The following is a 24,033-nucleotide window of genomic DNA, read 5'->3' as shown; positions in this document are numbered from 1 at the left end:
CACTGTGCAAATCTCGATGAAAAGAAACGAAACGAGGTTACAGCGTATATGGGCAGGAGCACATCCGATATACTTCGTGGTCCAGAAGATATCACAGCAAGGTCTTTGAAAGGTCATTCCCAACCACACGGAAGCTTAATGGTCATTTCAGTCGACATCATCGTTAACTTGTCAAGGTCCACTCCGCGGCGCATCACAATCGCCCCGGTCATCATCGGTAACGGCGTGGACACAATGGGCCGCTCTTTGGCTCGACGCTCCGTTATTAACCGTTTTCCATTCGCGACGCCGTCTGGTGATGCTATTTAAGCGTTGTAGCCTGAGATAAGCATTACTGTAATTATCTCGCTCGCGACGTCCCGTTTCATGTAAACAGACTGTGTCTTGACAGTTATGGGCAATTAAGTCTTTGATTTCCTTGATCCGTTTCGATGTGTACAGCCGTTGAGTTGCAGAAAATGTTTATACGTGCTAGGTCAGAGATGATAATTGCCCATCTCCGCTACACATCTTGTTCAAATTTGTTCCCATTGTAAGCGTCATGCTGTAACTGACCACTGATGCATAATGTAGATGATGGTATTTTGTCTATACAGTTGAAGATAATGTGCTTCGGAATATCCTGCCCTTGCAATTATCTCCCGTCTATAACTTGTCGCAGACTGTACTTTACTTTTGTCCTATAGAACGCTATTAGGAGTAACGTATCAAGGATTTATTTTTAATTCAGTTTTTATGTTCCATGGGACGACTTTATCTCCGTCACTATGACCCAAGCGCAGAAAAACATACATTTGTCCCTCCCTAAGCAGAAACACCTGCTTACAAAAAGTATAAAAGAAATTAGTCTTTATACGTATGTGTTCATTACAGACAGGGTCGATTAACATGTGAGATGCTCCTAGGGAAGGAAACAAGGTGGCCACTGAAGCCAGTTTGAGTGAAGATGTGAAAGTAGAGGATAGAGATTGTTAGTATAGGTGCATGGCTCAGATACTGGGTACCCTAATAGGTCACAGACACACACACACACACACACACACACACACACACACACAAATGCTGTACTAAAATGATCGTTGTTTTCCAAAATAAAAACTTACTCGTCTGTCGACAAAAATAACTCAAAGAACCTACAGAAACCATCTTGAGCAATTTCTTCTTAATTTTTGCCGAATTTTGGAGGATTATTGGGTAATTGTCCCCGCCGAACGAGTTCGAGCAGGGGACAATGAAACGGGCTCCGTACGTGTGTGTGTCCGTGTGTCCGTCTGTGCGTCCGTGTGTCCGTCCGTCTGTGCGTCCGTGTGTGATCAAAATGTTCAATTTGCTACTTCTCTGTCATTTATGAGCCCATTTTGATTCTGTTTGCTTTATATGATAGCACTACATGGGAGCTTTGAAACTTCTACACAAAATTACAGTTGTGACCTTTGACCTTGACCTTTGACCTATATTGTACATTTTGCTACAAAATGCTACTCATTCGCCATTTCTAACCCGATTTCGATTCCGTTTGCTTTATGTGATGGCACTAGATGAGGGCGTCGAAACTTCTACACAGAATTTTGACCTTTGACCTTGATTTTTTACCTATATTGTACATTTTGCTACAAAATGGTACTCCTTCGCCATTTCTAACCCGATTTCGATTCCGTTTGCTTTATGTGATGGCACTAGGTGAGGGCTTCAAAATTTCTTCACAGAATTTTGACCTTTGACCTTGATTTTTGACCTGTATTGTACATTTTGCTACAAAATGCTACTCCTTCGCCATTTCTAACCCGATTTCACTTCCGTTTGCTTTATGTGATGGCACTAGGTGAGGGCTTCAAAACTTCTACACAGAATTTTGACCTTTGACTTCTTTGACCTTTGACTTTGATTTTTGACCTATATTGTACATTGGGTACAAAATGCTACTCCTTCGCCATTTCTAACCCGATTTTGATTCCGTTTGCTTTATGTGATGGCACTAGGTGAGGGCTTCAAAACTTCTACACAGAATTTTGACCTTTGACTTCTTTGACCTTTGACCTTGATTTTTGACCTGTATTGTACATTGGGTACAAAATGCTACTCCTTCGCCATTTCTAACCCGATTTCGATTCCGTTTGCTTTATGTGATGGCACTTGGTGAGGGCTTCAAAACTTCTGCACAGAATTTTGACCTTTGACTTCTTTGACCTTTGACCTTGATTTTTTACCTATATTGTACATTTTGCCACTAAATGCTACTTCCGGCGGGGACATATGTTACGCACCGCGTAATTTCTTCTTTTCCTTGTATGATTAATGCTGTGTTTCACAAGAAAAATGCTTAATGTGAAATTTTGAAATATTTGTCTCCTTGTCCCTTTCTAGAGGGGAGAATATGGCAAAGAGTAATGAGTAATGAATTGGTAAAGAGAAGGAAGTTTGTCATGACCACACTTTCTGAACAAATAGGAGTTCCAATGCATGGGTGGGGCCTGCAGAAAAGAATGATTATGCTCATAACTCTTGGGCCCAAATTCACGAAGGTGGTACAAATGAAACCATGGTTTAAACCGTGGACAAAAACCATGGAGCGCCAAGTGTCGCATGGAATATTTCGTTACAAAATTGGTCATTTCGTCGATAAAATGATTAGTTTGTAACGAAATGACAACGTTTTAAAAATGAACATTTCTTCCACGAAATGATAATTTCGTCAACGAAACGGTCATTTTGTCAACAAAATGACCAATTTCGTAACGAAATATTCCGTGCGACACTTGGCACTCCGTGGTTTTTGTCCATGGTTTAAACCATGGTTTCATTTGTACCCCTTTCGTGAATTCGTGCCCAGTGTCCAAGGGTGAGGAAAAAAAGATAGTGGACACTAACTGCACAGTTCATACGACTATTGTTCAAAAGTTTTGATAGAGTGTTAGAAACAACTTGAATTACAAACAAGAGAGAAATGAAGCAAATCAGTGAATCACAATCATTAAAGGGGATGGCTAGTAACTGATCAGTGGGAATCAGTGGGAATGCTGGGGGATAATTGTTCCAATCCTTGTGGGATTCATTGAAGAGTACATTATATATCTATTGTTGTGTGAAAATTATTTGCTTCAGAATGGTCTCATATTCAAGTAATGTGCAGTTTAAAGGGAACGTAAACCCAAGCAGCAATGTGGATTGAGTGAAAGCAGCAACATCAGTAGAACACACCAATGAAAGTGTGAGGAAAATCGGACAATCAATGCAAAAGTTATGAATTTTTAACACTTTGGTATTGGAACAGCTGGATGAGGAGACTACTAGAGGTTATGACGTATGAGTGGACAACAATACAAAGAAAATAAATTCAACAAAAATTCACTTTTCTAGCACCATGAAAGAGCACTTGACTAACCGCTTTCAGAAAACAATTGGGATAATTGCTACCCTTAACATATGTCAGTATCAAGTTGATGGAATTTGTAATTTTCATGAAAAAATAATTTTTGTGGAATTTTCTTTATATTTTCTTTATATTGTTGTCCACTCATACGTCATAACCTCTAGTAGTCTCCTCATCCAGCGGTTCGAATACCAAAACTTTAAAAATTCATAACTTTTGCATCGATTGTCCGATTTTCCTCAAACTTTCACTGATATGTTCTACTAATGTTGCTGCTTTCACTCAAATCCACATTGCTCTTTGGGTTTACGTTCCCTTTAATGTTTCCAGGTTAGCATGCCTGTAACGGGGCGATCGTTAACGGCCCGTTGACGGTAGACAGTATAGTGGAAACTCAGTATATCGAGATCCTTGGAACCAAGACAATTTGTTCTTTATATCAGATATTTTGTTATATCATTAGTTAATAAACAATAAAAAACAAAGGAAATAAATACATCGGGACCGTAGAAATTAGTTTGTTATTTCAGGTATTTTGTACTTACAGCAGATCTCTTTCTATCGAGTTTCCACAGTGACTGTGTCCTACGTACAATGACGATGTCTGTGCTTACACGAGAAGAATACACGTACAAGTTTTAATGATGATGCCATCATAAATCGGAAAGAATTCAAATAGTTATGAATAACTTGAAGAAAGATTATGACTGGATGAGAAAGAGAGAGGGGAAGAGAAGACTGGAGGAAACCGAAGGAAGGAGTCAAGGAGAAGAGTAAGAGGATGGTAATAAAAATAGAAATGAAAAGTCGCTTATTACTAGTATTCATTTCATGATCTCAGGCGATCCCTTCCTCCGTAATAACGAGAGAGACCCAAGATTGAAGATTGATATAGTTCGTTGATTTTCTTACAGATCTGACTTACGTAGATGATTCCGTATACCCTTTCACAGGAATGATAGCGAACGGATTTAGGACACAAACTTAACACTGGCCCAAATACAAGTTATGTGGGAAAACACGATAAATGTTTCGCATTTGTGAAACCTTCGAACAATACAGATTGGTTTGTTTACTTGTACCTAAATTAATTAATTAATCAATTTGTTCATTTATTTATTTATTCATTTATTCCTTCTATACCAACAAAAAAAAAATCGTCGCAATGTCAAACACGTCTCTCAGTCGTCACTAGTCGTTACAAACAAACAAAATAGCAAACAAAAAAACAAAACGCCCCCGAAAAACACATACCCGGAAATTATAAGTTATTGCAAGACTGCGATGTCTTGACGAAACGGGTACCATGTTTTATGACCCCCCCCAAAAAAAAAAAAACACAAACAAACAAACAACAACAACAACAACAACAAACAAACAAACAACAACAACAACAACAAAAACCCAGAAAAACAGAAAAGAAACATTAAGTGAAGATTTGGGTTTCTTTTTTGTTTTGTCTTGATGTAAAGAAACTTCTACCGCACTGTTTGGTTGATTTAACTCCATGTATAATAAAGTAAGCTTAAATGCAGAGAACAATTTTCAAACAGCAGTAAAGTGTCTTTCTCCGGCATGATCATGTTCTGGTTCTCTTTATTAAGTAAAATGAAAATAAACGAATAGAATGATAGAAGTGTCATCAAATCCGACCTAACATAAGTCAGTATAAGGAGTAACACAGTTTATCCCGCTTGTACTAAACAGTGATATCATCCAAAACCAATATTCAATATGGACAGATGGATGAATTTAGAATGTATATAGTAAAGTATTTATTTTTTAAATTCCTTTGAACTCTACAAATATTTTCCCTAAATTTTCTATGTGGACATCGTCATTAGGAAAAAGATGTATCTTCATTGTAAATGATTTTAAATCAGTTGCAAAAAAAAGAAGAAATACAACTCGACTCAAGAATTCATTAATTAAAGATGTACCTTCAACATAAAATTACCGATGCTTTAGAAGCAATAACGAATACCAGACGTAAAGAGTAAACACAAAATAAAATATTAGTGATGATACTTTTTTGTGTGCATGTAGGCTACAAGCGAGTGTAAAACTTTTGAAAGGATAGTCTCTGCAAATTTACGTGTATTTGCTGGAAACGTTCACAATTTTAGCATTCCTAGCCTCTTCTTTTTCGTATTTTATTTGGGTAAAACTTGTGCCAATTCGTCATGATATTTCATATACTCAAACTATTAACGTCAACTAGAGCATTGTATGGACTTGTGATGAAATTATGGCCAAATGTCAAATATTCTTTCTCTTTTTCTATGCACCTGCACGCTTCAAAAACAAAGAAGAGAACCAATAAGCTTCAGAAGCTAACGTTAGCAATAAGAAGAAGAATTATTAAGAAATTGAATTGATAGTTTAATAGAGAAAAATAGCTTGATTTTCTTTTCTTTCGGTATTCTTTTTTTCGGGGGGGGGGGGAGGAGGAGGAGGGGAGGGTTTGTTTGAAAGAGATAGCTGGCTGTGTAGAAAGATCGAAATTTTTTCAAGTACAATGTGTTGTCGGGTTCAATGCCACAAGGTGGATGTCGTGCATGTGGATTGATGTATTTTGTTAGTTTGCGTCTCTTCGTTCATTGGTGCTGCCGGCTTCTTTGGTGTGATGAACGAACAAAAGTCATCTTTATACCAAGCCACGACTGATTCATGAACCTCCTGGGGTGCTTTATTAATTTCTAATCCATGATGCCTTCCAGAGATGTCCTCTGGTAATGTTTGCAATAATTGACGTGATGGGCAACCATCCATAATCTCGTGAACCCAACCTACTTCATGCTGACACGTGAACCCGACCTACAAAATGTCTCCCAATTTTGAGAACATTCACTTCGTTAAGATATGTGTTGGAAGAGTACTTTTTGTTTTTTCTTATAGCAATGATATGAGTGAAATTTAAAATCATTAAACTTATATATAATTTATATCTCAAGTAGAAAGAACCGACTATAGAACCTCATGAAAAGCCTTACTTTCCCCCATTTTTATCAGTTTTTTTCTTTTTCGTTATGAAGTTTAAGCTTTGGTTCTGTCATTCATTTAAGTGTTATCATTGTGTGATTTGCATACTCATGCACCATTGCGTCGACATTTGTGTTTGGTTTCTATGTTTTGAATTCTAATATGATGATTTTGATATTCAGTGATATTTTTGTTTTGAGAGAGAGATATTAGATATTCAATCAAATTCCGTTTCGTTCAATTCAAAATCATATTTTATATCAGCGTGATATATGCGCTGCAATGTCTGAAACGCATTATCAGTACATGTAATGGTATTCCATCTTTCGTAAAAGGGAATATATTAATCATTGTTCCAACAGAATTATCAAAGTAGTTATTATTTATTGTTTAACGATGATAAATACTAAACCAAATACGGGTTTGAATTGGTTACAGAACTTCCTTGATGGATCGTTTAAAAAATATAAAAATCAAATCTTGCAATGTTCTTACAAGCTTGAAAAGTCTTTCCAAAATATTTTCATGCTTATCTTTATCAATTTCATCTACTTTTATACTGTATTCTTACAGTACTGATTATATTTCATTTCATTGTATTCTACCATATATAGCAAATATTGTGATAGAAAAAACACTGAATTCGTGGTACATGTATTCAGAATGAATGGATGGATTACATGAAAAAGTAATCCAACTTAAGAGGGGTACCGTTTCACAATTGTCGACTATGGAGAGCGCAGTGTTAGTTGTGAGGAAAGGGGAACTCTTTTCCTCTGATACCTATAAATTGTGATGACAATACATGACTGAGCACAGTAACTTTAAAAACAACAATGGCAAGTTGCACTTTTTCCAAGTTTGAGCGTTCTCATGAAGGAACATCGAGTGTCTCACTGAAATGGATGAGACCTGTCAATGAAAGTGACCAAATAAACACTCGGGCCAGCCTGCAAGACTGCAGGTTTGTGTTTAGGGTGTTCTCTTACTCTTTATGGTCCATAATCTTCAACATGGCCACCTGTCGGCTAACCTGGTCACGCCGACGAAGACTATCCCACACGAGCTATTTTCAGCGTTCATATTCATGACATGATAATGTCGCTGCGAGCTATGTGTCAAACATGAACAAAGAAAAGTGGAGGTGCGTTTTAACGAACCTTTGGAATTATAAACTATGTAGTGTAACCAATTTATCTCATGTCCCAGATTATCCAAAGTGTAAGTTGTCATGTAAATCATGAGGTCTGGCTAGAATATTAAGCTTTCGATCAGTACGTTCTGGCATGTTTTCCTTTCAATATGGTAATTTCTCTCTGTATATATTGAAAAACCTTGATTAAATCATCTTCTTCAAAACTTAAAACCGTATTTACACCAGTCCACTATCTCAGCAAAGTAGGCAGTGGCCGAATAGCTCCAGACCACGTAGCAAAAACCGACGTCTAAAGTATGTTTATCAATATAGTAAGAGAAGATAGTATGTGAAGAGAATATAGTATCTTCTATCAGGAAGTTGACACTGGCACACCATTAGCAAAATTATTAATGGCTGTAACTATTGTAGTTCAAATAAATCTAAAAATATGAGCCTTTTCTTTGTACATATAGAGCATTTACTCGTAGTGTCAATAAAAAGGTAACAGTTCGTTTTCCGAAGATTCGTTATTCCGAAAACGAAATGAGGTACGTTGTTCCCAAGATTCGTTAATCCAAAAATGAACAATTACGGTCTTTAATGAAAGGTTCGTTAATGCGAAAACGAAACACTGTTCGTATATGCGAAGGTACGGATAGTATAAAACTTTATTTCATTTTCGGATTTCGAACTTTCGGAAAAAAACCAACTTGTCTACATTTTCGAAAACTTATTTCTTCTTCGGATTTACGAACCTTTAGAATGTCGAACCGTATTTCATATTCAGAACTGTGAACCTCCTGAATAACGCCACGGATGCTTGGATTATCTCACCCATTTTCATTTTTGGATTAACAAACTTGCTAGGTGTAGGGAATTTGTGTGTTTTCGAATACCGAACCTTCGGAATATCGAACCCTCTTTCATTTTCCGATTAACGAACCTTCGGAATAACGAACATCACCCAATAAACACTATAGATTATAATCATCACTTTGACGGTACAAGTTATCTATTCTATGTGTTTCCATGCACGTTTCTTTTATTTCACAGACATCGCAAATGGCAAACCAAAATCTTCCGATGTGAGTCTGGGCAGGCGCAAGGTACCAACCTTTAAAAAAAAAACTTTTAAAAAACGTAATAAAGACAAATAAACGAAAACCCTTGTTGCGTGCCAAGGGGCCACAAACACACAATGAACGTGGACGAGGTCGTTGACTGGTCACAGTCCTTGTATAACCTGAAAATTGTTCGTAAAAAGGGGCGTGGTAAGAGATATGGGGAGGGCATGGATTTTGAAAAGATCATTTATTAAGCTTAGATAATGCCTATTTTGCCCTATGATAGCTGCCATCTCGGCAGATGGTGCTGGTCGTCTCTCAATTACTTTGTTGAGATTGTGGTTCAATGAACTTCATTTTTATATTATGTATAGAAATGATAACCAATGTAAGGATCTATATCAGAGACCTTTCTTCACAGCAGTTCCTCACACACACAAAAAGTTAACAGGACATATATTTTTTTTTTCTCTCGGATGATTTTGATTGCCGCGGGTGCCGCGATTTAAATCTATGGTCTAAGCCCCTGATTTCAGCTCAAGATGCAGTCACACTTAACAGACATAAAGACCACTGACGTCAACATTGGGAGATGAAAAACGCAAAGATATTGTCATGATATCGGGGTAGAGCGCAATAGCATAACAGCGAGTTTCCAGACATTTTATGAGAAATTACTCTTCTTATTCAAAAATAAAGTCTATTAGTACTAATCTAGTAAAGCTGCATCCTAGTGGGTGAAAGGAATATAGGAGAACTAAAACAAAAAACTATGATCTTGTGCTAAGAATGATAACAAAAAATATTGATATACAATTGAACTTTGCGGATTTCCATGAAAAATTATGAAAGTGGGTTCATTAAGAATTTCACAAGAAGTAATGCTAAAGAATTTGACAATTTTTAATGGAAACACCCGGTACTTGCTTTCTTCTTAATTTTTTTTTTTTTTGTCGAGGGTTAATTAATAAGTTGCCAATACTTTATAGGCAGTTGCGATAATCTTCTCTTCACCACAATGTTCGATAACACCATGACATATAAAAAAAATTATCAGTTAGTGGTTGGCTAGATATTTCGTATATACTGTAGATTTCCCAGAAAAGACATCTTGTTCAAAGAACAAAAAGAACACCTTTTTTTCTTCTGAAATCTAGGGATGTTCAAAATAGTTCAAGAAACTGTGTGTTTGTGTGTGTGTGTGTGTGTGTGTGTGTATTTATGTATGTGTGTGTGTTTTAATGGTTCTGTTTTTGTTTTTCTTTTTCTTTTTTGGAGTCGGTCCAATTTGAACGAATTAGCCACAAACATCGCGATCGCCAAATTGCTGATATGCACTTGACAAAAATGCCACATTGAGAAATTATTAAACACTGAGGGACCTATCAGTGCCATCAGTTCTCATACACAAACTGACGAATATCAGCCCTATCTTTTGACATCAAATTGAAACCAGGTGAACTCTGGATCCTTTATTGGAAGTACATGTATCATCCATCAAGGATCTAAACTTCACTCTTCGATAGTATCAATACGTATATAACAAAATATAGAAATTAATGACGTTGTCTCCGTATACGGGAAGTATTATCTGCTATCACTGAACCATTATATATCCAGAAATTGAGGGTTCAGAAAGAGACAGATATGCTTTATTCTGCCCAGAATGCAACCAATTGACCAACCGAATTCTTTAAAAAAAAAATAAACAGAATTGATGCTTAAGGCATTTAAAAACAACAAGAAACAACTCGCCTTAGGAAAGATTTGGTCGTAAATCTCTAAAGCATCGCAGTGCTCAAACGACTCCTGGATTTATGCAGCCAAGTTCAATGACATGGCGTGCGCGGATTGCTGGGGCGTAACCTGGAGATGAATGGGAAGTTGAGGAAATATCTAGAATGTTTCATTGTCACTGATGACCCCCCCCCCCCCCCCCCCCCAAAAAAAAAAAAAAAAAAATTATATTTGGTGGTCACAGAACAGGTTGTTCTACTCATTCTAAAGCCGAGAAAAATTGTAATTTGCGTTGTAAATGAGGAAAACAAAATCCCTTAGGGCCCATGCAGTAGATAAGTATATGGTAAGTATAGTTAGGGTTCCTTCATGCCAGTTTCCTTTTGAACGGCTGGATTTGTTATGATCATTCATCAAACCATCGACTTCCGTTCTTGTTCGATTTGTTTACTTCGTCCGAAGTGATCTCGTGCCAATGGACAAAAGATAACGTGGTCCACATTTTTTTTTCCCTTCGCAGTTGATATTTTAGCAGTTTCGTGCCAAGTATAACATACCCTTTTAGTCTTCAGAGTAAACACTGTTCCTCGGTCGCAATCTACCCTATACACGTTGATGTTCATGCTCCCCCTACTTGTGTTTCTTTTTCCGGCATGATTTTATTCAAGTATGTGCACGTTGATCTGTGCATGGTCCCGGTAGTGTATACAAATTTTGACGATATCGAACCAGTGACAAATATCACATTAAAGTGCAAAAAGTTATGAAATTATTTTCATTGTTAGCTTGTTCCGAAAACTCGTGCGTATATTTTTGGGGCGCTATCAATCTGGAAGCAACGAAAACAAAACATTTAATGCAATCATTGTGAGATACAGTAGAGTTGAAGTGGAAGCTCATCAAAAGAGACAAGAAAAAAGAAAAAAAAAAAGATCAAACAACGAAGATTGGGTTTACGGTTCACCATGTGGTAATTCTAATAAAGGGGACTGTTGGAAGAGGAGATAGTAGATAAATGAAGAGGGAGGGGTGAGAAAAGGCGAGGCGAGAAAGAGAGTAAGCGAGAGTAGAGATATTCTTTCTTGAAAATGTGTGATTCCTAAACAGGATTGAACCAGATGAGAGAGCAAGCAGAGCGGAGAGAGAAGGCTCGACGTTCCGGACAGCTTGGCTGTCTGTCCGCAGGAGTCTCTTCTGCTTCACGGTCCATTTTACACTGTAAAAACATCGGTGTTAGATTTAACACCACGGGTATTAAATCTAACACCGATCAAACTTCAATAAAGGACCATACCCACAGGTGTTAAAAATGCACTGTGATGGTGTTGAAAAGTGTTCACCTGACACTTCGTGGTGTTAATTTAACACTGTACCTGGTGTTATTTTGACACTGTACTGGTGTTGATTAAAAGATGACACCACATGGTGTTGATTTGATATTGCTGGTGTTAATATCAATGGTTTAACACCCGTCCAGCTTCAATAAGAGACCACACCAGCTGGTGTTACTGTGGTGTAAATTTATTTTCACATTTTTTCAAAAATCTAGTATTTTAATGTAAAATTCTAGATCGTCTTGTTTAAATTAAAAATCAACAAGGAGTGCAGTTACTAAGAAACTCTTCAAAAAACAGTGTTATATTCGGAACTGACACCCGGAGGTGTTAATTTAACACCATAAATGAGCACCGAAAATTTAACACCAGCTCGGTGTTCACTATTTAACACCGGACTTTTTGCAGTGTAATACGTAAAAATGAGAGATCATACATGGAACATATGTTCGCCCCTAGATTATATATTATTCTACTTTAGAGGAAACCAAAGCCCAAAGAGAAATGTGGATTGAGTGAAAGCAGCAACATTAGTAAAACACATCAGTGAAAGTTTGAGGAAAATCGGAAAATTGATGCAAAAGTTATGAATTTTTATAGTTTTGGTGTTGGAACCGCTGGATGAGGAGACTACTAGAGGTTATGACGTAATGTGTGGACAACAATATGAAGAAAATAAAAAGGGAATTCCACAAAAAATCATTGTTCATGAAAATTACATATTCCATCAACTTGATACTGTCATATGTTAAGGGTAGCAATTTTTTCCCCTGCTTTCTGAGAGCGGTTAGTCAAGTGCTCTTTCATTATGCTAACTTTAAGTTTAGAGTGCGTGTGAAAAACTCGTTGTTTCGTAACTTCAAGTTAACTTCAAGTTACAAAACCACGACAAAATCTTAAGGTTAGCGCGATAAACTACGAGCCGCGAGGGGTCTCCATCGAAGTTAGCGTACGTGTGGACACAACAATTATTATGTATGAGCCATAATGATACGGAGAGATATCACACGGGATGTAACGAACACGATGATTGGTGTACGTATACACATTTCAACAGACCAGACACGCCCACAACAGCATGTGACTTGCAGCGCTTGCGCTTCTTCGTTGAAGCTGAGCAGCCCATCCCGCGCACAATGATGCTTCTCAAGTGCATATCAATGTCTTCAATATCAGGCGGCATAATATATCTTTGAGCAAAGAAAATCCTTTTGGGTGTTTCAGTAGAATAGATTAACATTCTTTTCATCGACTGTTTTCGTTGCTCTCCTGTTCTCGTGTCAGACGTGTTGTTAGTGATTTATGTTCAGAATGTGACGGCTTCTAGATGTAATGATAAGGATTCAGTTCAGGGGCTCCGTTTGTGGAGTCTTTCGGTTGAATGATTGGCTGTGAAATTTGTATGAAAACAAACAAAACACACAAACAAATAAGATATCTGACTTCTTAAATGAAATTTGCCGAAAAGCATTGTAGTAATCGCTTTGAACACGTGCCGATCATAGATGAATCAAAAAGGAGAAGAAGGAAAAAAAAAGAGAAAAATATGGCAAGAGGAGATTTCGGCCCCCATCAGAGACGCAGACGTGACTGAGATTCCTGCCTTTCTATTATTACTTTTTAAATCAAGAAAGAAAAAGACCCTTCATACATTTCATGCCATTTTTCATCGAGAGCGCGATACAAATCTCTCCTACATGCTTTCGTCCAACTTGAAATAAAATGATAAAGACAACTTTAATCATTTTCACTGTGACTATTGGTAATAGTATTTTTTTTTTCATAACTGCAATTTGTTTCGTTTTTATTTAACAGTCTCTGAAGTCCTAACGTTACCTATCATCGGATTGTCTTTGAAGGCAGTGATTGCATTTAGAAAGACCCACTGCCCTTACAACTGTATAATCATATTATATTAGAAAAATGAATTATGGTAAGTTTTTTTTTTTTTTTTTAAAGTCCCCACGACTACCATAAGCAAAAGAATGACCAACTCAATATCAATAATTCATCTGATACTACAGATGGTGGTGGATAGTTCTTTGGAAGTTATTAAGATTAAACAAAATGGTATCCACCACCATCTTTCGGTATAAATAAATTCATGGATTAATGTGTTATAGGCTTCCCTCTTCTGTTAATGAAAAATACACATTCCTTCTACCTGTTGCTGAGAAATGTTTCAATATACATACCACTCTAAGTGCCTTCTGTAAGAGAAAGGTCAGTAAAAGCGTTAGCTCTGATTTTGTTCATATTCTTTTCTACTGAAATATCGTCACATAAATTGCTGTAGAGTTCCTATGTAGAGATGGCAGCACGTGGATCTTCCCACCCTTCCCACCCTTTTCCCGAATAATCTGATTATGTGTAAGAGAAACTTCCCTAATATATGGCTGTCTGTCTGTCTGTTTGTCTTTCTGTCTTTAATATTGTTTTACATTCTGCATTTTAAACGCATATGCTTGAAACGTGCGCATGTGTAATGTTCATAAATTTCGTTACTGTTTGATTTATCATTTGACATTCATTGTTCTCGTTTAAATTCACGATTGTTAACTATAACCATGGATTCTCACACTAACAATCAATGTTAGAAACATCCTTTATATTAGTTTTATCGCACACTTCTGCATGCTCACTCTTACATTCTAGTTTTTATACATTCCAAATGCGCAATATTGTTATCAGCCTTTCAAAAAGTTTAATGTTCATCTGTTATGAAATGCTACAGGCTGTGAAGAGATACATACATAAATTAATGGTGTACAAAATGATAGTTAATGGGTAATCGTTGTGGGGTTTCCATGTGTAATTGTCATGATTGTTGTCAAGTATCATAAAAAAGAAAAACGTTTGAATAGTTCAAACGTGATAACCAATAATATTCATTACTCTAAAACATTGCAGGAAAAAAAAAGTGATTCGTGTTACAGTGCAGGAAAAACAATAAGAAACAACATCATCAAAGTTGTATAAGTGTGGTTCACACAAACAGCATCAACAAGATCAGATTTAAGTCAGCTAGTCTTAGAAAAGGACCACCACCGTCCCCCCCCCCCCCCCCCACCCATTTAATTACCCGAGGGCGCTATTTTCGATTGGCTACAAGGCCTTCAGGTATTTCGTGCAGTGTATGGAACGGAACAGATATGTCGGAGATGTCAATTCTAATGCATTCATGATGTGGTCACTGGTGCATCGACGTTCTGCGTTTGGTTCAAAATCAAATTTCTCTCCACGAACTGAATGTAGACAACGTTGCAGTCTTTGCAGTGCTTATCTTAATATATTGTCTGATTGCCGTAGCCCCCGTGATCAAGATCACCTCCCCCCCCCCCCCCAGCAATCACTGTCCCCTTCAGATGAAATGTCTGAAGGAGATAATCCATTATCAAAATATACTTTCCTATAACTGTACATTACCACAAACAGTTTTGTATTCCTAGACGTCTTGCAGACTGAACTCTTTCTCTCTCGCTACCGTACTGACCACATCAGATCGCCTTGAAGTTGCTGCGTTGCTCTGGCGTTGGTGGTGAAGCAGCGCCCGCGCCGTCCGACCTGTTCTCGAAGGGTCATTTTGTTTCGAAACTTAGACTATTATACCTTTATGTCTATCGTGTTGGCAACAGCAACGTGTGATGTAAAATAAAAATGATTTTGTGTTAAAAAAAAAACCCAAACAAACTACAGACCACAGGGGGGAGTGGAAAACAGACGCCGCAGCAGCAGCAGCAACAGCAACAACAGCAACAACATAACACATTTACAAGTTTGCGTGCATGCCACACGCAGGAAGCCTCTATTTCACTCTTTCTCTTCTAAATCCATATTCCTCGGCAAAATTGTGTTCATTTACGCCGACTAACAAGATGAAAGCTTCATCAACAACAGCAACAACCAAGATAGACACAAAAATCTAACTTTTCAGCGATTTTGGCAATTTTATTTGTCGATGTCATTTAGATTTTCTTCTTCTTCAGTCCGTACAGAAGCAAGAAGTTGATCTCTCATGGCAACATTAAATCTGTGAAAACATGGAACCATATAAACAGTTGACAAAAGAACCTCAAAAAGATATCGCCACTTTTCACTCACGCGACTCTACCTCTTTGCTGTTGTTAATATCGTCTTAATGTTATTGCAATGACGTTCTCGCTATATTATATTCAAGGGAGCTGAGATATACAGCTTGAGATCTCAACAGAGATATGGAATTAAGTATTTTTGTCTCACTTCTCTAGACATGCGCACCACACCCGCCCGCTGCCTTTGATGGTATTGGAAACGCAGCTAGCCCATTGTGTCTGCGCATTCCTCGGATGAGCGAATTTATCACAGCAGGGGAAAAAGTGTGTGTGTGGGGTGGGGGGGGGGGGGGAGTGATGCCGCATCCCTTACCCCCGATTAGATAACGGTAGGGGTTTAAAGAGAGAAGAAAATAACAAAAACAACACAATTCAGAAATGAGATGTAATCAGGGTGTACCAGTTTGTCAGGACTCACTTTAGCCACAGACTTTGATGCGTTAAGGGTTCTCTCTCTAGAACCAGTCAACCCAACAAGTCGGCTAAGTCCAGTTCCTGCAAAATCCATGCAGAGCCAGAGTTTCGGGGTTCCCGTAAAAGCTGATTCGCTCAAACCCAAGCAGGTACTCCACTGTGCCTGTTAATCAAGAACGCGATCTAGACCGGACCTAGCTCAATCTCAAACAACTCACTGGTTTCGCGAGATTTTGGGGCCACAAGGATCAAAGACCCAGTTCCTTCCAATCTTGGCTTGCCTCTGACACTGAGTCTTCAATTTGTTGCTTTCCGCAGTTAAAGATCTGCACTAAGAAGTAAGTTTTGTTTTTGTTCAGTTTCTTCAAAGAATAAAAGAAGTAAATTATTTTTTTAGCATCCCGGTCAGAATGAAGTCCGATGACACCTTGTTAAACAACTTTTTTTATTTTTTTTTTTGTCACTTTGATTCTACAATCATCCCTTTTTCTTGATCTATTTCTTCGAGATAATATGTTCGTGTGCGTCTCTACATGATCAATTAGTAAAAAGCTTCTTGCTTTTTGTTTGAATTAACCGTGGTGTTTTGTGGTAATAAATCGCTTAGTCTTTCCATTTTCGCTTCATCAGCCAAATCACCAAAATTGATTACGACCAAATCATTACTTGTCGAAAGCGTAAGTCTAGCTCTTTTTCCTTTTCCTCTCCCTTTTGTTTACGAAACACGCAGTGTTGTTTTTTTTTTTTTTTTTGGTTATTTTTTTGTGGAGTGTGTACAATTGGCCAGAAGTCAATAGTTACTTTCTCCTTTTTAGTGCCTAATTTTACGGAAATCAAAAATTTTACGTCGCTGTACCATTCTATTTGCACCGGTATTCTGTTCTCTTTTAAATCATTCAACAGAGAAGCACCCATCGTTCGTTGGGCTCTAACGCTCTGCGTTTCGATTTTTTTTTTTTTTGTAACCAATTCGTAGAGTGAACTTATATGTGTGTAAGAAAGAAAATAAATGGTGCTTATTTGCATATGTGCCCTGTTAGCAGCTATTTAGGAAGATCTTATGCTATATGGGAAAGTATAGAAGCTTAACGCCATGAGAATGATTTTCGATATTCTTACTTTCGTTTATAATTCTTTCAATGATTAATTAATTGATTAAATTAATTAATTTAATTCATACATAATTATCATGATATATGCGATATTTTAGCTTATTTTGCTGTATATGTTAGAGGTTACATTGCGAGTACATAATATTTTCTTTGACTGGAAATTTAAAAAAAAGTTACAAGAAAAACTAGCGGAATGGGAATACAAGGTATGGAAAACATGTGGGCGTTTACGGCCATTTTAGTGTTTTTATTTTGTCGTAATTCTTTCAGTGAAATTATTACTTTGTTACTTACATTGCCTCATGCATACTACTATTTTACTTCACTTTGCTGTACTGTATTATGCTATTATACTATCATGTACATAATGTTATCATTGAAAATGAAAAAAAAAAAAACTGAAACAGAAACAGATCTAATGCGTAATGAGTTAAAAGACCCACAATCTTTGTTTCTCGATATCCACGAGTTTAGTCTGTTGCATCTATGTCATATATAAGTCATTATAAGTAATATTGAAAATTTGTGTGTTTTTTTCATCATAATTATCAACTTCGAATTACTTGCAATGGTGACAGACGCGACAAGCAAAATCCGTTCTAGAATGACTGGTTGATCGCCTTTCCCCCTCCCTTTGCAACTGCAATTGTATTACTTCTCATTATTAGAAAAAGCGAGAAAGGTCTTCAATGTTAAGTAGATTCTAAATCAAGCAAACAAAATGTAATACATGATCTGGCACAGTCGATTGCTTTTTTTTTTTAAGTGTCAATGAAATGTTAAAACTGAAGGATTGTGGAATAAAAGACAGAGTTGAAAAAATCGGAAACGAGTTAAGAAATGATTGATCACATTATCATTTCTAAATTCAGAAGTTATTATTGGAACGTGGAACGAGAAAGCCACCTGAGTTCAAAGCATTTTTTTCCCCTTAAATCTCTTCCCCACTCGATTTTTTTTTTGTTCTTTTTCAAAATGGCATGCTGATTTGTTTTTTTTTTCTTCCAAATTCTAGTGCAATAATAATATGACAACAGATGATATTCAGCAGGCAAGGAACATCCTTGGAAATTACGAAATTTGTCAGAACGCAATTTTTCCCGTTATCTGATATATGTGTGTCGTTTCTATACATCTTCCCTCGGCGAAATAAACTTTGAAAGAGATACATTATGTATCGCTTTTCATCGTGACTTGGTCGAACTTTGTTACACAGCTGTCGGTTATGCGTCATTCATAATCCCCGAACCTTGTGTTAATCGCATTCAACTTCCCAATGCCGGCCGAACACAAAACTCCATTATCCGACTCAACTCACGGTATTTTGCCTCCAAATGCGCGTCATTTACGTCTTTTTTGCTATCAGATTTCGAATCGACAGTGATTAATATCTATTTAACAAATGGAGGGAAGCGGAAGAATTAATTCTGTGGATTTACCAGATTGATGGGAAAGAATGCACTCTACACTCTGTTAAGAGCTTCCTGATTGACACGTCTATAATGTTTGTGCGTGCATGTGTCCTTTTTCTTCTTCTTCTTCTTTTTTTTTTGCCTCGTCGTCTACATCCAACTATTAGTTGAAATTCTGTCACGATTTCATGCGTATGTCATTGACAGTGTACTTTTGAAGTGGAGTACTGTAATTTGTAAGTTTTAATAATTTATGTACTTAATTTCGCGCACGCGCAGATGTGCAACAAGGTTAGTGCAACGAGGGATCACCTGTTTTCCGTATACTCCAATAGCCTCCCAGTATCTCCCTCAGTGATTATTGTCGTCGATGTGAATATCAGGGACCATGATATCAGAGCATTTGGGTACTTGTAATCCTGGAGTTTAGGGGCAGAAGGCAGTTACGACCTCAAAACGACTTTGTTTTTTCATCATTCGAATGACAGTATTCTTACATGTTTCAGCTTCTCGATGATGTCATTACAGTTCAAATTCAGCAGAAAATGAATTTACAACCATAATATTTCCCGTCGTCATCATAATGATGATAATATATTATGCTTTATGTGGATCTTTAAGACATGTCCACTGCCGCACAGTGTTCATGCGGTGGAAGTGCCCTGTCGCTTTTTACCCTTGGAAACACATTCCAGAATGGTCAATGTTACAGAGAATGTTGAGGATAACTCTGACCTTTTCGACCCGTGCACTCCCCACTCTGTTTTGTGTAATACTCTGTGTGCTGGAAACCCATTTTAGCCTCGTCATTTGCACGTGTATATGGCGGGCGAGGGGAGTCAAAATTAGTACAACTATGATACAGCCATGGAATGGATGTCAGGTTTTAGCCAATCAGAACGCAAGAAACCGTACAACTATGTAACTGTGCAACTTAGATGCAACTGTGCAACTGTACTGCTCTAGAATGCCTGTATGGTTGTCACTCGCACGGGCCGAAGTGCCATTAACCGAACAACCATACGTCCCTGCATCCCATTACGGAACGTCTGTCGGGTTTTAGCCAATCAGGACGCGAGGAACCCGACAGACATACATAAATACATGAGTATAGGAACGGCTGTAGGGTTTCAGCCAATCAGGACGCGAAAAACCCGACAAACATACATGCATGGGTGTGGGAACGGCTGCAGGGTTTTAGCCAATCAGGACGCGAAAAGCCCGACAGACATACATAAATACATGAGTGTAGGAACGGCTGTAAGGTTTTAGCCAACCAGGACGCGAAAAACCCGACAGACATACATAAATTCATGAGTGTAGGAACGGCTGCAGGGTTTTAGCCAATCAAGGCGCGAAAAACCCGACAGACATACATGAATACATGAGTGCAGGAACGGCTGTAGGGCTTTAGCCAATCAGGGCACGAAAAACCCGACAGACATACATAGATACATGAGTGTAGGAATGGCTGTAGGGTTTTAGCCAATCAGGGCACGAAAAAGCCGACAGACATACATAAATACATGAGTGCAGGGACGGCTGTGGGGTTCACTCTTTAGATGTGAGTAGGGCAATTCCACGATAAAGTGGATCATGACCAGCAAAGTTTCAAAATGGTCAAATCTTGATCATTTTGGTATCAAATTAAAGCTTAAAGAGTGAGTTTTTCATATCCGACCATCTTGTTGGATAATTACATAATTGACTACGCTAAATAAGCACATAAATCAGCATAATTAAATTTGAGATAAATTTCTGAAAAGTAATAATGAATTTAAACGGATGTAGCGTAAGAAAATGAAAATGAATGTTAAAATGTGCACATATTTTCAGAGTTTTAGGGTCGAGCATGACAAATTGATCAAAGTTCAAGATTTTTTATGTGTTATGCTTCAGCTAACGTATTGTCACAGTACATGAAATATACGTGTTACAGTAATCAAGACGTTTTTAGAATTGTTTGAAAATTAATCACACACACATTCGTATATATTGATAGTCTAAATCATGACCACATAAAGCTAGCATATACAATACTGAATATTGGTTACTCATTTTGTTAATTTAAAGAATCGATTAAGATGTGTCACGGTGTTACAGTAACTGAAATTTGATTTGATTTGAATTCTGCCCCTCCGCGCAGATGCTCAATAAAGTTGCGTGATTTACTCAGTGTATTGAGTGAAGAGCGTAAGTGTATGGGCACCATACAAAATTGGGATTGTGATGGCAGGGTCATCTTATAATACAGTGCATTTATATATAAAAAAGGTAATCCAACTTTGGAGGGGTACCATTTCATAATGTTCAGCTATGGAAAGCACAATGTTAGTTGTGAGGAAAGAAGAACTCTTCTTCTTTCCATTGGTACCTAATTGTGTAGACAAATGCCACGCATGACTGAGCACATGAACTTTAAAGACTACAATGGCAAAATGCACCTTTTCCAAGTTTGAGTGTCACATGAAGGAACAATGGCTGTCTCACTGAGGGGATGAGATCTGTCAATGAAAGTGGCCAAATAAACAGACCAGCCAGTACGAATGCAGGTTTGTGTTAGCAGGGTTTTGTGCTTAGGGTTTCTTCTACAGTATCCGATAACTTGGTCACTCTCACAAGGGTCAACCCACACAGTCCATTTTTCTCTCACATATTCAACACATATAGCTCGAGGTGACAAACCATGTCTCGAATATGAAGAGGGAAAGTGGATAATGCCTTTGTGGGAGTGATTTATAGTATAATGAACAAAGTCGCCATGTTGAAGGTTATAGACCATGAAAGGTTAGAAGAAACCCTAAAAAACAGACCTGCATTCGTATATGATGCAGGCTGGCCTGTTTATTTGACCACTTTCATTGACAGATCTCATCCATTCAGTGAGACATTCATTGTTATCATTCCTTCATGTGACACTCAAACTTGGAAAAAGTGCAATTTGTCATTTTTGTCTTTAAAGTTCGTGTGCTCAGTCACGTATGACATTTGTCAACATAATTAGGTATCAATCAATGGAAAGAAGAAGAGTTCCCCTTTCCTCAAAACTTACATTGTGCTTTCCAAGATGACAATTATGAAATAGACGCCCTCCAAAGTTGGATTACCTTTCTTTATCTTTTTTTTTTTTTTTTGTTTTTTTGATACGCTCTGTACAGAGCTGTGCCAACACTGACCCAGCTGCTCCGGGGAAATAGGACAATTACATATAATACTCGTTGAAGGCGTTTCTCTGAAAACCCATTCTAATTTCTTTAGCAAACAGTACAAGGGCATTATAATAATTATATATGGTAATGGGGTCAATGTTGTCAGCAAGAGGTCGCATCTGCAGTGTTAGTGCCACTTTTTCTACTGAGGGCCTGCCATTCTAAATATCGACACTATACCTGCGTTTCAATTCTTTGTTCACCCGTATCAAAAGAGAAGAAGCCTTTTCATTGTCCACTCATTGGGCACGGATCAAACTCTTGATAATCCTTTAAAGTGCGAATCCTATAACATGTTCAAGTTGGTCGTAACCATCAATAAAAGCAGACAAATGAAATGGTATTTCATGCGCATATCGAACCATCAAAAACTGTATAACGAAAGCTATGAAATGTGTTGCAAGAACCCTACAACAACTACTCTTGGGAACAGAGAGAGAGAGAGAGGGGGGGGGGGGTTGAGGTTACAGTGCGTGCTGATATGGCATTATGGTATGCCTACTCTTTATACTTTACAGCCTCAAGAGTACACAGCCATATATCTGCAGAATCTGCGAACGCTTATATTGTAGAACGAAAAGATTTCAAGAACTTTTTGTTTTACTTCTTGTTGTTGTTTTTACTGCTTTCGTTAGTGGAGAGAGAGAAAAGTCGGCATTTTGTAGAAGAAAACTGGATTGAGTTTGTTCTGACTATGAATTGTGCTAATAAAAATCACCATTCTGTGCAGAATTTTGTAGTTCAGTTAAATTATGCAAGCAGTAATCTGCAGATGCGCACGCGCAGACATGTAACATGTGCGAAGCAGGATGACATTTTTCTATGCCCCATAGTCTTGTTGTAACCCTGTCAAAACAGATATAAAAAATAAACACATTACAATAACAGTAACAAAGTCTTCTTCCGTCAAAACGTAAGAATGACAATTAGTATAATGGAACTCATGGAGCAAGGCGTTACTTTTTATAACAGAAGATAATTGCAACCTAAATTTGTGTGAGGACGCTCTTCAACATTAGGGGGGAAAGTGTCAAACTTTAGAGGAACTCTGACAAGAAACTTTCCTGTAATCTCTTTTTCTGAAGACATTTTCCCGCCGTTATAATGTCAGAGAGTCTCCAATATTGTCAAATGCGTCCATTCTTCGCCATTTGCGTGGCGGGTGTGTACCTGCATAATGATGATGATGATGATGATGATGACGACGACGACGGCGATGATGATGATAATAATGATAATAATAATAATAATAATAATGATAAAACTAATAACAATAATAATAATAATAATAATAATAATAATAATAATAATAATAATAATATTTATTATTATTATTATTATTATTATTATCATTATTATTACCATTATCATTATTATTATTATTATTATCATAACAATAATAATAATAATTACTAAAATAAAAAACATCTAAAAAATCCACGGTAGATGTATCTCAAATATCAGAAAACCCCATCTAAAATCAAGAAATGATAGATAATATTTTCGAGCGAAGTTGCTGATATGAGATGACGATGGGAAATAGTACCATTCCTGCGCTGCTGTTATACTTGTACTACTACCGGTGACTACGACTGCTACTATACTTCTACTAAATACTGCTTCTACTGCTACTACTACTACTACTGCTACTACTACTACTACTTCCTATTATGATAATAATGAAAAGAGGGATTTATTTCGAATACACACTGATTAACATAGTATCTGGGTCAAATACAAACAAACATACACTCGACAAGACACGGGAAAAACGTTGTCTTTCTGCTTTTTCATTTACTCTTTGATCCTCCAATGCAAGCTGCTCTACCAATTTTCGACAGCCACGACAACAGCCGATGAACTTGTGGATTTTTTTCTCTTTCTTAACATTTATATGTAAACATGGAAATAAAAGGAATTCGAGTTTATTGTTCCCTCGGCCGTGAACCATACCACACGCAGGAGTACAGTATTATGCGATGTCCGTCCTTTGATGTCCACCAATAACACGGGTCAGTCAGCAAAAGAAAAAAATATATGATCCCGTCCACAACGCGTGGGTGTCGGTTAAACGCCATGACTACCAAGTATAATTCGAGATTGACCCCAACAGACGACGATGCTGGTCCTTGAAATATGTACGTGAAGAAATTGCAGTTACACTCCCAGA

Source organism: Diadema antillarum, unplaced genomic scaffold (assembly GCF_040938485.1).
Source record: "Diadema antillarum isolate AM-2024a unplaced genomic scaffold, OU_Dant_1.0 scf00000084, whole genome shotgun sequence".
Lineage (NCBI taxonomy): Eukaryota > Metazoa > Echinodermata > Echinoidea > Diadematoida > Diadematidae > Diadema > Diadema antillarum.
Note: the sequence above shows the minus strand (reverse complement) of the source record.